This window comes from Xiphias gladius, chromosome 21 (genome assembly GCF_016859285.1).
Source record: "Xiphias gladius isolate SHS-SW01 ecotype Sanya breed wild chromosome 21, ASM1685928v1, whole genome shotgun sequence".
Lineage (NCBI taxonomy): Eukaryota > Metazoa > Chordata > Actinopteri > Istiophoriformes > Xiphiidae > Xiphias > Xiphias gladius.
In genome coordinates this window covers 13748587-13759962 of record NC_053420.1, presented here as the reverse complement: position 1 = coordinate 13759962, position 11376 = coordinate 13748587, and positions in this window count along the sequence as shown.

Below are 11376 nucleotides of genomic sequence, written 5' to 3'. Positions count from 1 at the left end.
ATTAATAGATGCCTCCTGGTAATCAGCTTTCATTAGGGCTGTCAAACCGTCAGTGGCGTTCGCTCAGTGCACTGGACATGGAATGATCACTTCCCAGTTGAGAGAAGCTACAGCTGGCTGCGGTACTGCCTCTCAGCTGCTGTATTTGTGTGCTTGCTGTGGCTAAAGTGTGGGTAACCAGTGCATTAGCACGCTCCTTCGTGGCACAAGTGGTTGTAGTTGGAGCATTAACAGTGCTCCGTGTGGAGCTTCAAGATGGAGGTCATCGTGGGAATGACATAAAGAGTAGTCTTTCTGCTGGATGTAATTGGCCCCAGCATGCTGAAAATGGACTGTGAAATGTAAGGGGGGGTCAAATAATTGATTTTCCCCCGAATGCAGAATCCAGGGCAGGGCTGTTTAGTGAGTAATTTACAAGAGCAGTTCAGCACAGGCTGACTGGCATATCTGTTGAAAGTTCCCAGGGGCATGGGAAGAGATAACACACACCTGAGACCCTGGAGCAGATGGACAGCAGTCACTGTGTTCCTCAGACGGCAGAGGGGATTCACATGAAACTTACTTCCAAACATCTATGGATGCGGAGGGGATGTAAGTGTACATACGCACACGCACACACACACACACACACACACACACACATTCAAAACACACACGTACTCAGAGGATGACGGACACAGGCTATTGTATGTAGAAATAGACTCTCTCCTCTCACTCTGTCCATCTCTCTTTCACTTTCCGTCTGTCTCTCTCCCTCTCTCGTTCTCTCTCTCTCTCTGCAGCATTTCTGGAATTGATTAAATAAATTCATCAGACTTCCAGCAAGTTTGGCATTGTGTGACAGAGCTGAAGTCATTTCAGTATGTAGATTTCAGACTTAAACCCATAACCGTGTTGCGTGGTGCATGACCACCCCCACCTGCTGGAGAGAGAAGGCTGGGGTGTGCATGATGGGATAGGGACGTCTGTAAGACAGGATATAGCCTGGCCCTCTGTATGTTTAGTGATTTTTCTACACCACAGCCTAAGGGAATTAAGACAATAGCCTTATGTCAGATACCATAATCTAGTGACAAAATGGCACTTTATGTGCTGTGCCAAAACTGGGCTCAAATACACATGTAAGCTAATTGAGAAGACCCAGCTGCTTAGCCAACTGCATGGGTAAAATTGGTTTCATCTTTGATTTGGAGAATTTCTTGTTAAGTAAAAAGATGAGTGATGATTGTCAAGATTCATGATCTCTATAATGTGAATTTATGGAAATCGGAATGATTGGCTATTGTTGTGTTGCACCAGAAAGTCATTGCTGTCAGAAATGTAGATCAGCCACCCAGAGCTTGCATATTGTGCTCATTACAACAAGACATTTGTATGGTGCACAGTCAGTGCTCTTCAATTTTCTTAAGCATCTTGGTAAATTGCACCAAACAATTTTCAAGATCAATTCCAGCCTCAAAAACAATGCACACAAATCCCATTTCTTCAACCCATATTGTGTTGGAGAGGGCCCCTGTGTTTGCATGAAGGTAATTACAGTGGGATTTGATGTTGTGGTGTGCCCAGAATTCTCCAGCTTTAGATCAGGCTCAGGGTGCTCCACCCCATTAATACTCCATATGGGGAACCCAGCTGTGATCAGAATTGGAAGAGCGGGAGGGGAAATCGATTTCATTTGCAGGATTATTGATGTAACCGAGATGCCGTTTGTATGAAACATAAAGTCTCATTTCAGAGGTTATGGATAAAACTGGATTGAGGGGCTGTCTGTTTGTTTTATTCAATGAAACATTACAGAAACAGAGAAGTCAATATACACACTGCTGTACATTCCTCACCCGCATTGCACCACATTAAAGCTTTGGAACCAGTTTTTTTTTCTCTTTTTTTTTTTTTTTTTTTTACGTTTTCTCCTCTTCTCATATCTACCTGGCTATACTGAAACAAACTACTGCCTACAACTTACAGAGCATGTGATAGCATGTGGAGAAATTTAAGGTGGAGAAAGAATTGGGGAAGTTAATAGATTTTAAAAAGAGAACATGGAAAAATTAACAAGATAAAAAGTGATTTACTTCATTGCAGGAGGTTAAAAAAAAAAGGGTTCAAAGCAACACATATTGTTGGCAGTGAGAACTGACCTGGCATTCGGCCTTTTTCACCCTTTGCCAAACTTCCCCCTCCACCTGTTCCCTACATTTTTTAGGAGGCTTTATAAGTCAGGCTGATGGGCTCGACCATACATTAAAAACAATATCAGACTTTCCCAGGGTTCGGATGGTCTAACAGCTGGATCTTTCAACTGAATCCATCTTTCTCTCATTCTATTCCTCCTTCTTTTCTTCCTTCTCTGTGCCCAGTGGAGACCATTGTAGTTCCCACACGTATAACAGCAGCAGTTTGGAGTGATGACAAGCCAGATGGGAAAGTTTTTTTCTGGGTTCAGAGCGTTCCTCTGATGACAACAGCGGGGTCAAGACAAGGTAAAATCCTCTATAAAATACATCCTCATTCTTTTGATTACATTTTATAGATAGAAAAAGAAATTCTGCGTCTCATAACACGAAGATGGTGAATACATATAAAACTGCTGTAACACTACCACATGTGCTGTCTGTAAGTTATTGTAAAGTTCACATAAAGTTCTTCCATCAGAGAGATTTTTTAACAACTGGTCCTGGTCATCAAGTCAAGGGATGGATGTGTTTGCGGGCAGTCTTCTTCCCCGACTTACTGTCCTTGTTCAGAGCAGATGTTCAGGGTGTTCTAGTGTCAATGATGGGCAGTGTAAAAGCAGGCTTACACATGTTCATGTCACCATATCGTTACAACTGGAGGAGGAAGTTATGTCATTGGGCCAGCTGGCTCTAATATGAGCTGCAGCATTGTGTGAAAAACATAAAGGAGGGATGGAGCAAAAACTCAAATTTGGCCGAGTTGCTTAGAATATTTCGTGCTTTGGGTTCAGGGTTCAGACACACGAGAGGCATCGATAACAGAGTTTAACAAGTTCTCATAAGTATGTCATTAGTTTTACATTGAATACACATGCATGGACTCACGTGGTCTCCCTGTCATTCCTTCCTGCGCAGTTTTGTTTTCAGTGACAATAATTACAGGTTTAACAGTCGCGAAATGGGCTTGTTGCAGATGATAAAGGAAATTGCAGAATTCCATCACAGAGCATTTGTATTTTGACAGGGAGAAAGCTGAGCCAAGTGAAAAAAGAGAACATGCCATTTTTGTGCGGCATGTCTGTGAGGGGCCGGTGTTTTGATATGGGCCTGTGTGGAGTGAAAAGGGGAAGTGGGGCCCTGTCTGGGAGAAAGGGCTGAAGCTCTGTTATGGGGCTTAGGCCTCCATCTATCCTAATAAAAAACACTTAAGCCAAACAGCCCCCTCTTGCTCTCCCTGTGTCTGATCCTGGGAGCTACCTGCAGGCCCTCCACAGAGCACTTTTAATAATGGTCTCCACCGCGAGCGAAGGGCGGTCGTATAGACTGCCCGCTGGAGTCTATGCTTGGAGCAGCAACACAGTATTTTGGGAAGGCTGAGGCTTGTCGTGATGGCATGCAGGGTGTGGTGAGGGTCCGCGCAGTGTCTGTTGCATAAATCTAACAGGGTTGTAGTCTTTTCGAAAATTATATTTTTGGCTTTTTTCCAAACTTTGTTGAATTTAATCACACTTTAACTGACACATTTTATGTTTATTTTTCCCCCCTTGGTTCTTTTTCACCCAGGCTTTTTAAGACACTATTCTTTGATGGTGTTTATGGAAGCAGTTGGAAGTGGTTTTCCTTTGCCATCGTAATCCCTGTTTCTGTTCCACACAGACCCTGATGTGAATGAGCGGGAACATAATGAAAGACTTGTGCTTTCGACGATGTTAAACCTGAATAAAAAGTGGCATTTTTTATTTGTTTTGCCTCGTGTTTGATTCTTGGTAATGCAGACAATCAACAGGGTAGAGGAGTTAAGTGCATTATAAATTACTGAGAGGGAGCCACCTCGCTCTTGGAGCTCATCCTGATGCTGCTGCTGCCACTTTGGGTTATGTGAAGAGTAAAGTACTTTAGCAGAGACCGTGGAGCTGCTCCACAGCACTCCTTTGCATATCAAATAAACAGCAGTGCATGATGGCGGTGCCAACCCAGACAGCTATGTTATATGTACTTGTGATGCACATGCATCTGTAAAGGTGCCACTAAAGTCTATTGAATATCATTGACATATAGCCGTGTCTGAGGTTGGGGTAGTTTGTATATGGAGTGTATAGAGGAGATGTTTCAAATGGTGAGCATTACCTTCAGGGTGTGACACTTTTGATTTGAAGCATCACAGGTGAATATGGTAATTAAAACAAACCTATTCACAGAGAATATAATTAGGAATTTTACACACAAGAGATTTCATATTAACACTAACACTGTACCTGATCATTCGTACTTGTTTCACGTTTTTAAATTACATTATACTGATAAAGAGACGCATTTGAATAGTGCACACTTTCATTTACAGTAAAAAAAAAAAAAATCATGATTTTCATGCTGAAATCCCATGTTTTTAGTCCCTTTTTCTCTGTCCTCAATCCGTAAGGTGGCGATCCATAACTCTTATTTTCATAACAAAACGTTCCAGGGTCCAGCAAACAAACTGTTGTATGGATGTACTATTGATTTCACATTCACACGTCCGGACTTAAAGGGACTATGGGATAGCCCACGAATCCCAAATCTGTGTGCTACTCACAGTCTGTCAAGTTGACATCCACTCTCTTCTGTAAACTGGCAAGATTATTCACTCAACAGGATCTCCCTCCCTTTCATCCTGCGAACTACAGGCCAATCCGGCCCGCTGACAGCCAAGTGATAGCATACAGATGGAAATGAAGGCGAGCGGGGGAATGGTGCTGTTTGTCAACCACTGGAGAAAGCTTCTGGGTTCAGGGAGTAGACTGCTGCGCCAAACTGGGTCCTCTGACCCTGACTTCACTTACTGTGAGGTTTCAGCACCTGAAATCTTATACTTTACACAGTTGTCATACATTTTGTATGTGGTCTGAACTTAAATCTCAATATGATCTGATTACCACAAGATATATATGTTGTACAGCCATCAGAGTGACAGAAGAAATCCCACTTTTACCACAAGCTTGTAGCAAGACAGCATGATGCCCCTACCGTACTAATTGCTACCATTACACACATACAGATGTGGAAAACTTTAGTATAAGCAATGATAAAACATAGTGTTACAGTGCCAGTGTTTTTTGGCCTACAGGGCCTGCTGATGTGAAGAATTTATTTTTTCCCTCAAATGCCCTCCAATCGCTCTATTTTGAAAAATCTACTCTGAGCGAAGAAGAACACAAGTACAGAAAAAAACAAAACATACAGTCTGCTGAGGGAATGTGATTCATGTCAGCTATTTGCGGAAGTAAACTACATACAGCCACTACATTGATAACAATCATATAACAACTAAACTGGTCTCAAAAACTGATATGAGCAATATGTACTGTGAAATGTATTTCCTTCTCCTTGGGCCACAGATAATATGCATTCTTCCCTGTAGTCCACCAAGCAATACAGAGAATGTATTCTGCCTGTTCAATCATAACGTTGGCTTCTGCTTGAAGATGGTCATTGTGCTCTCTGGATCACAATTCACAGTCACTGGAATGAAACCAATTTGAGGTCCTTTCAAGATAATGGAAATAAATATCAGCCCTGATTTGCCTGTTTTTTTTCATAACTTTCCTCTCTTCACTCCCTTATCAGCACACAGAGCATTTCTCTCTTTCTTAAGGGTCGAATGAAAGGTCTCTCTTTTCTTGAGAATCAAGGCAGAGGAGAAGCCTGGTCCAGGACTGATTCATGTCGCACACACTGGTGGGATGTTATGCATGGATAATTGATTGTCGAAGCAGCATGGCCACTGTTGGATCTTGATGGTGCTGCCGAAATGTCACCTTACTGATGTTACAGTGGCGCCGATATTAAAAAGGCTGGTCTCAAAGGCTTCCATCCAAGCACACTCCTCTCCCACTGTGTCTGGGAGAGACAGCACTGTTTGTCAGGCTTCTATTTCAGAGAGACAAATCTTGCATTCGCAACCTTATCTGCACAGGACAGTGCACCCTCTTCCAGAAGTGCATTGAACATTTCCAATCATAGGAATATATCACTCTGCTTTTAAAGTGGAAATCAAAAGTGTGGGAATAGTGAGAAAAAAAAGCCAGACATAATTGAGATCGCATAGGATTTATTTATAGGTAGTTTGTCTCCTCCAAAACCCGGAAAAATTACACTCGAAGCTGCAAATATCCCCTTCGACAACAATAAAGAAACCATCATTTTCGTGGGAATGTGTTCGTACCAATTCGAAGAAGTTTTAAAGGAAAATTGTTTGGAAACGTCTCAGACATTAAGTCAGTTAATGCAGTATGCATTTGTATAAAAAGTAAGGGATTAAGTGAGTGGAATCCTGTTAATTTCAGAGTTTGGATTGTGAACCAAAAGCTGAGCAGGGACTGGTAAACTGTGTTAATCTATAAAGGTTTATGCAGGTAAAAATAGACTACACCTGCATGCCTTTTTACCTCCATAATACTTTGCAGAGGGAGACTATTGAGCATCCATTTCCATTACCATGGAATGGAAAAAGGATATTTTACCATCGGTATTCAGAGTGGCTTTGGTACATTGTTCAAAGAATGAAGCATACAGTTGCCATCACTTCAGAGGCCTGCGCGGGAAAAACCTGAACAGAATTAGAATTTTTTGCCACATTTGTTGCACCTTGAATTATGCTGAGTTACAAATAAATGAGGTAATAACACTGCTCTAATCAACGTATGATAAGTTCATAAAATAGAAGGTTTTTTTTCTAAAACATTAAACTATGTTATTTTGTTCTGCTCTTTAGTATCAGAAATATAAGTTCCTGAACAATGGTAGCTTAAATTTTTGAAGTAATATTACAGCATTTTTTGTTAAATACTGGATTCCCGTTGTGTATCTACTGTTAAAGGGATAGCCCTCTCCTTATTCTGCCTCTCTGCCATACTGAAACCATTCAGAACTCAGGGCTTCCCCCATAATCAAGTGTGAATGAACATGTAAACTTAGCCAAGTATTAGCAGAACTTGGCCTTTCTTCCAGACACAGCAGTTCATGCTGCTGTGTGAATCCCGGTTGGCGTGACAGAGGTAAAAGGCAAACAGCTTGGGGAGTGAAGATGACCCAAAACAGACAGGCGGGAACAGACCATACTTATGGGCAGAGGGCTGAAGCTGAAAAGGGAGAAGGGAGCATTAATAGCCACCATATGTCTGCATATTCTTGGGTCTCCAGCGTAAATTTCATTACCCAACGCACAAAATGGAACATCTAAAAGACGTGTGTAACGTGGCCTGAGACAGCTACCGTGTGAAAAGTGGGCCGTTATGTGTGAGAGCCATGGCCTGATCTGTCACGCTGGGGCTTTTAAGGAAAACCGGGGGTAGCAGCTGTTTGGTTCACCTGTCCTGTCCTGTACACGGCTCTCCATCAAACCAGAGGCTACTGTCCTCGCAAGCCTGCACCCACAGACATGTTCCTCCACAGTAATCTCAGATGTAACACTCCTATCTAACGTGACAACATTTATAAGACCACAGCCCCTCTCTTTATCAGACTTCTACAATTATATGGTGTTCCATTTGTATAAGCACACTGGTTATAGTGAGAGAGATATCCATAAACATCGTGTACAGCCTTTAGCCTGCCTGTGCTCTGTATCAAACCATGTTCGGCCGCTGGAAGGTGAGTGGGAGAAATCAACACAGAAAGACACTGTACTGCCCTTGTTGTGGACCGTCAGGTTGCTGTGTAGGCTAAACTACATGATCATGGGTTTATTGATGGTAAATTTCAAGCACCTACTAGTCAAAAGTTGGAAATTTTGCCTGAGTTCACTGTGGGAAAGTCTTTAGTGAAAAATATGCACAGTGCAAGTATGTGATTAAATTAAATTTAACTGTTTGCACATATGTTCCCTTGTTTAAGGGGGAAAGTTACTACAGCACTGCTTAAGCCGTGGATTATCTGTCTGCGTCCTCTGCCTCTTTAGCATCAACATGAATTCACCCACTCAGAGTCTATCACACATCCACAGAGCTCCCTGAGAGAGAGCGGACCTTAGGGAAGCCCAAGCAGGGGGGGACCTCGACAGAGCCGAGCAGAGCTGAGAAGGGTTGTGGTTGAGCCCATGGGCATGGCCCTCTCACTCTCTGGCAACCACTTTGTTAGGCACACAACACTAATCCTCCTTGTGTCTTTATTGCCCTCTGTGTAGAGGAGCAGGCCGGGGCTGGGGGGGAATCACCGCTGCAGGGCCAGTATCATCAGCATTCCTGTTTGAAGATAGGCCACGCTGTACAGCATTAAGGCATCTAATAGACACAAGCTGAGAGCAAAACAAACTGAGACAGAGAGGGAGAATAAAGAAAAGGGAGAGTCACTTTTGCCCCCCCCCCACGTAAAATAATATGGGTAAGGGAATAATTTGAGGATAGGCAGATTATTCTAACCAGAAATGACTGTGAGGCAATTCTGGTTCATGTTGTTACACATACTCAGTAATCTAAACAACACATTAATGTGCTGCCTTAATTTGTAATACTGCCTCTGTGGTTGAAAACAATTTGTCATGCATTGGATTTGTAGGAATCTCATTTTGGATAAAGCATTTAACACAAATTGTTTCATGAATGCTGAGACATACATCCAAACATATCTTTGTTCAGTTTATCTGTTTAGTTAGCAATACATATTGTATATCGGAAAACTTTTGACGATTTGACAAAGAAGACAACTGAATGCCTTCGCTGTATCCTTACAAAGTCAAGTTTTGTATGATTTTCTTTTTATTATTTGCAAAGATTATTGTTGAAAATATTCTCGCACAGTTGGCCTTGCTGTTGAACTAGCCCACACAGAGTTGAACTCACTCAGCTGGCGCCATCTTGTGTCTGTCCGGGGCTGCTGACTGCAGACACAGGAGCGTAAAATTCAATGTCACCTTTTCTCCCTGTCCTCCTCACTGTCCCCCAGCTGTCACCTGAGCACTTGGCAGCATAAGGTAATAGCATCAAGATGCAATCAAGATTATATGCTTGTCACTCATTCTGTGCACACAGTGGCTTACAATGTGTGAAACAGACACAAGATAAAGCCTGTGCACAGATGGGAAGATAAAAAATGCTCCTAAATATTCATCAGTTGTCTGACTGCAGCAATGTAAGCCCTGAATGCTGCCATTAGATCACTGGGAAGAGTAACCGGTGAGCAAAGGGGAGGACAAAATGAGTTGGAATTTAGAAATGCAAAGAATAAATAGGAAGAAAAACATCTGAAAATTTTAATCTCTCCCTGTAGAAGCAAATTTTCTGTAACCACTTTGAATTTTGTGGCACTCTTCCTTACTGGGGATCTGAAACAGGGTTTGCTGCTGTATATCTCAACTGAACAGAGCCTCTGCTTGTAAGCTACATCCATATTGGCAGTTTATTTCCATGTTTACACCGTTTCATGTTCTTTGCAATAGTAACAGGATTACTTTGTGACAAACGGTAATTTGTGGAATTCCCTCATTTCAGTTTGAGGATTTTCTTTTTCCTCTGTCCCTTATAAAAAATAATGTTTCTGTATTATCGTCTCCCCGGAGGTTTGATTCCAGAAACCCTTCAGGTTTTCGAGCAGACCTCTGTGAACGGCCAGATAAAGCAGAGCAAGGCCTGGTGATGCAAGCAGGACGGCGCATGAGAGAAATAATAATATGCAAAGGAATCCGCTGATGAGCACCCTTTTGCTCCACAGGCCAATCTCACATACACCAAGTAGTAGAAAATACATTAATACACACATAATGATCATTTGTTGCCATGTCACACTTGAGGGTAATACCAGTTTACATGTCTTTGCAAATTTCCTAAAATTAATGGACAAAGCTAATGCAGAGGTGTTTCAGACTGTTACAAAGATAAGTATGGCATTATTCTAGATGCTTTGTTATTGTGAAAAAATCTCATGTAAAGACAAAAACCAAATGTGTTTGTTAGTTTCTCAAAACTCTCCAACCGTCCCACCCTGTCTGTGGTTCTCAGCCCCAAGCCCACTGTTTCCTGCTAAAGATGTATAACAGGTCACACATATATCTATATTTTTTTTTTCATTTTTTTTAAAAAGAGGCTAAGTAATTTCCTAAAACAGATCTGTGCTGTAGTTTTTACCAAATGTTACTTAAACAGAGGTAAATGGTGCATTCGTTGGGGGCTATTTTCAGCTGTGGATTAATACGTACGCATTTGTGGCAGCAGGACAATGTATGAGGACTACCTCAAAATAAACAACAGTGCCCATGTTTGTCAGAATGGAGGAATATTTCACCCTGTGCAATAGTGAAGCTCATAATGTGTTTTTATCAGTGTCTTGAAAACAGTGGAGATCTACGGCAAAGGGGAATCAACATCAGGCTCTGGCTGGTTAAGGATCAATTTATTGATAGTTTTTTAGGGGTTCGTTGACAATAAAAAAAAAACCAGAAATCACCACCCTTCTCCTTAAATGTGTTTGTATTATTTTCCGGGAGTTGTTTTAAATTCATTCTGTATTGTATAAAAATCTATTTATAAAAACTCAAACCTCGCTTGAGATGTGAAGATAAAGCACCCTGCAAACAGTTAGATCATTTTATTCATCAGTTGTTACTTTAGACCCTTTGTTTTCAGTGTCTCAGACCTTAATTGTTATTACTGTGTCACAAGTCACTTTGCAACATTTCCTCAGTGTGATCATGTACTTTATCTTTACATACTGAAAGGAATTAGTATATGTATATAAGTGAATTAATGTATGCAAATTAACCTAAGTGCCACCGCAGGTCTGGTTCAGTTGATCCGCAGCTGCATATGTCGGTAATCACCGCTGCCTCTTGGATTCACTCACAGGCACGCAAGAAACAACGTGCTGCCAGCACCCCCTACGCTTTTGTCTAATCTGCCGTTTCACTGGGCTCCAGTTTGACGCACAAATATGAAAGTGAATCTCAGCAGCCGCATGCATAGAGGCACATTAACTAGGATAGGTGCCTGCACACTAAAGCCCCAGAAATTAAGAGTAGGATTTACACTGGGATATGATTCCCTGACTGTCTTAAGAGTTTGCTGCAGAAGTTCTCAGGCAGATCATGAAGAACTTGGTGACCTGCTGCCTGGTGTTGCTTTTAAAAAACCACGTTCATCCCATGACTGAATAACCCTGAATCAAAGGATGATAAGACTGTGATTAGTTAAAAGGGTCCATGGATTTGTTTAAAAAAAAACAAAAAACATCT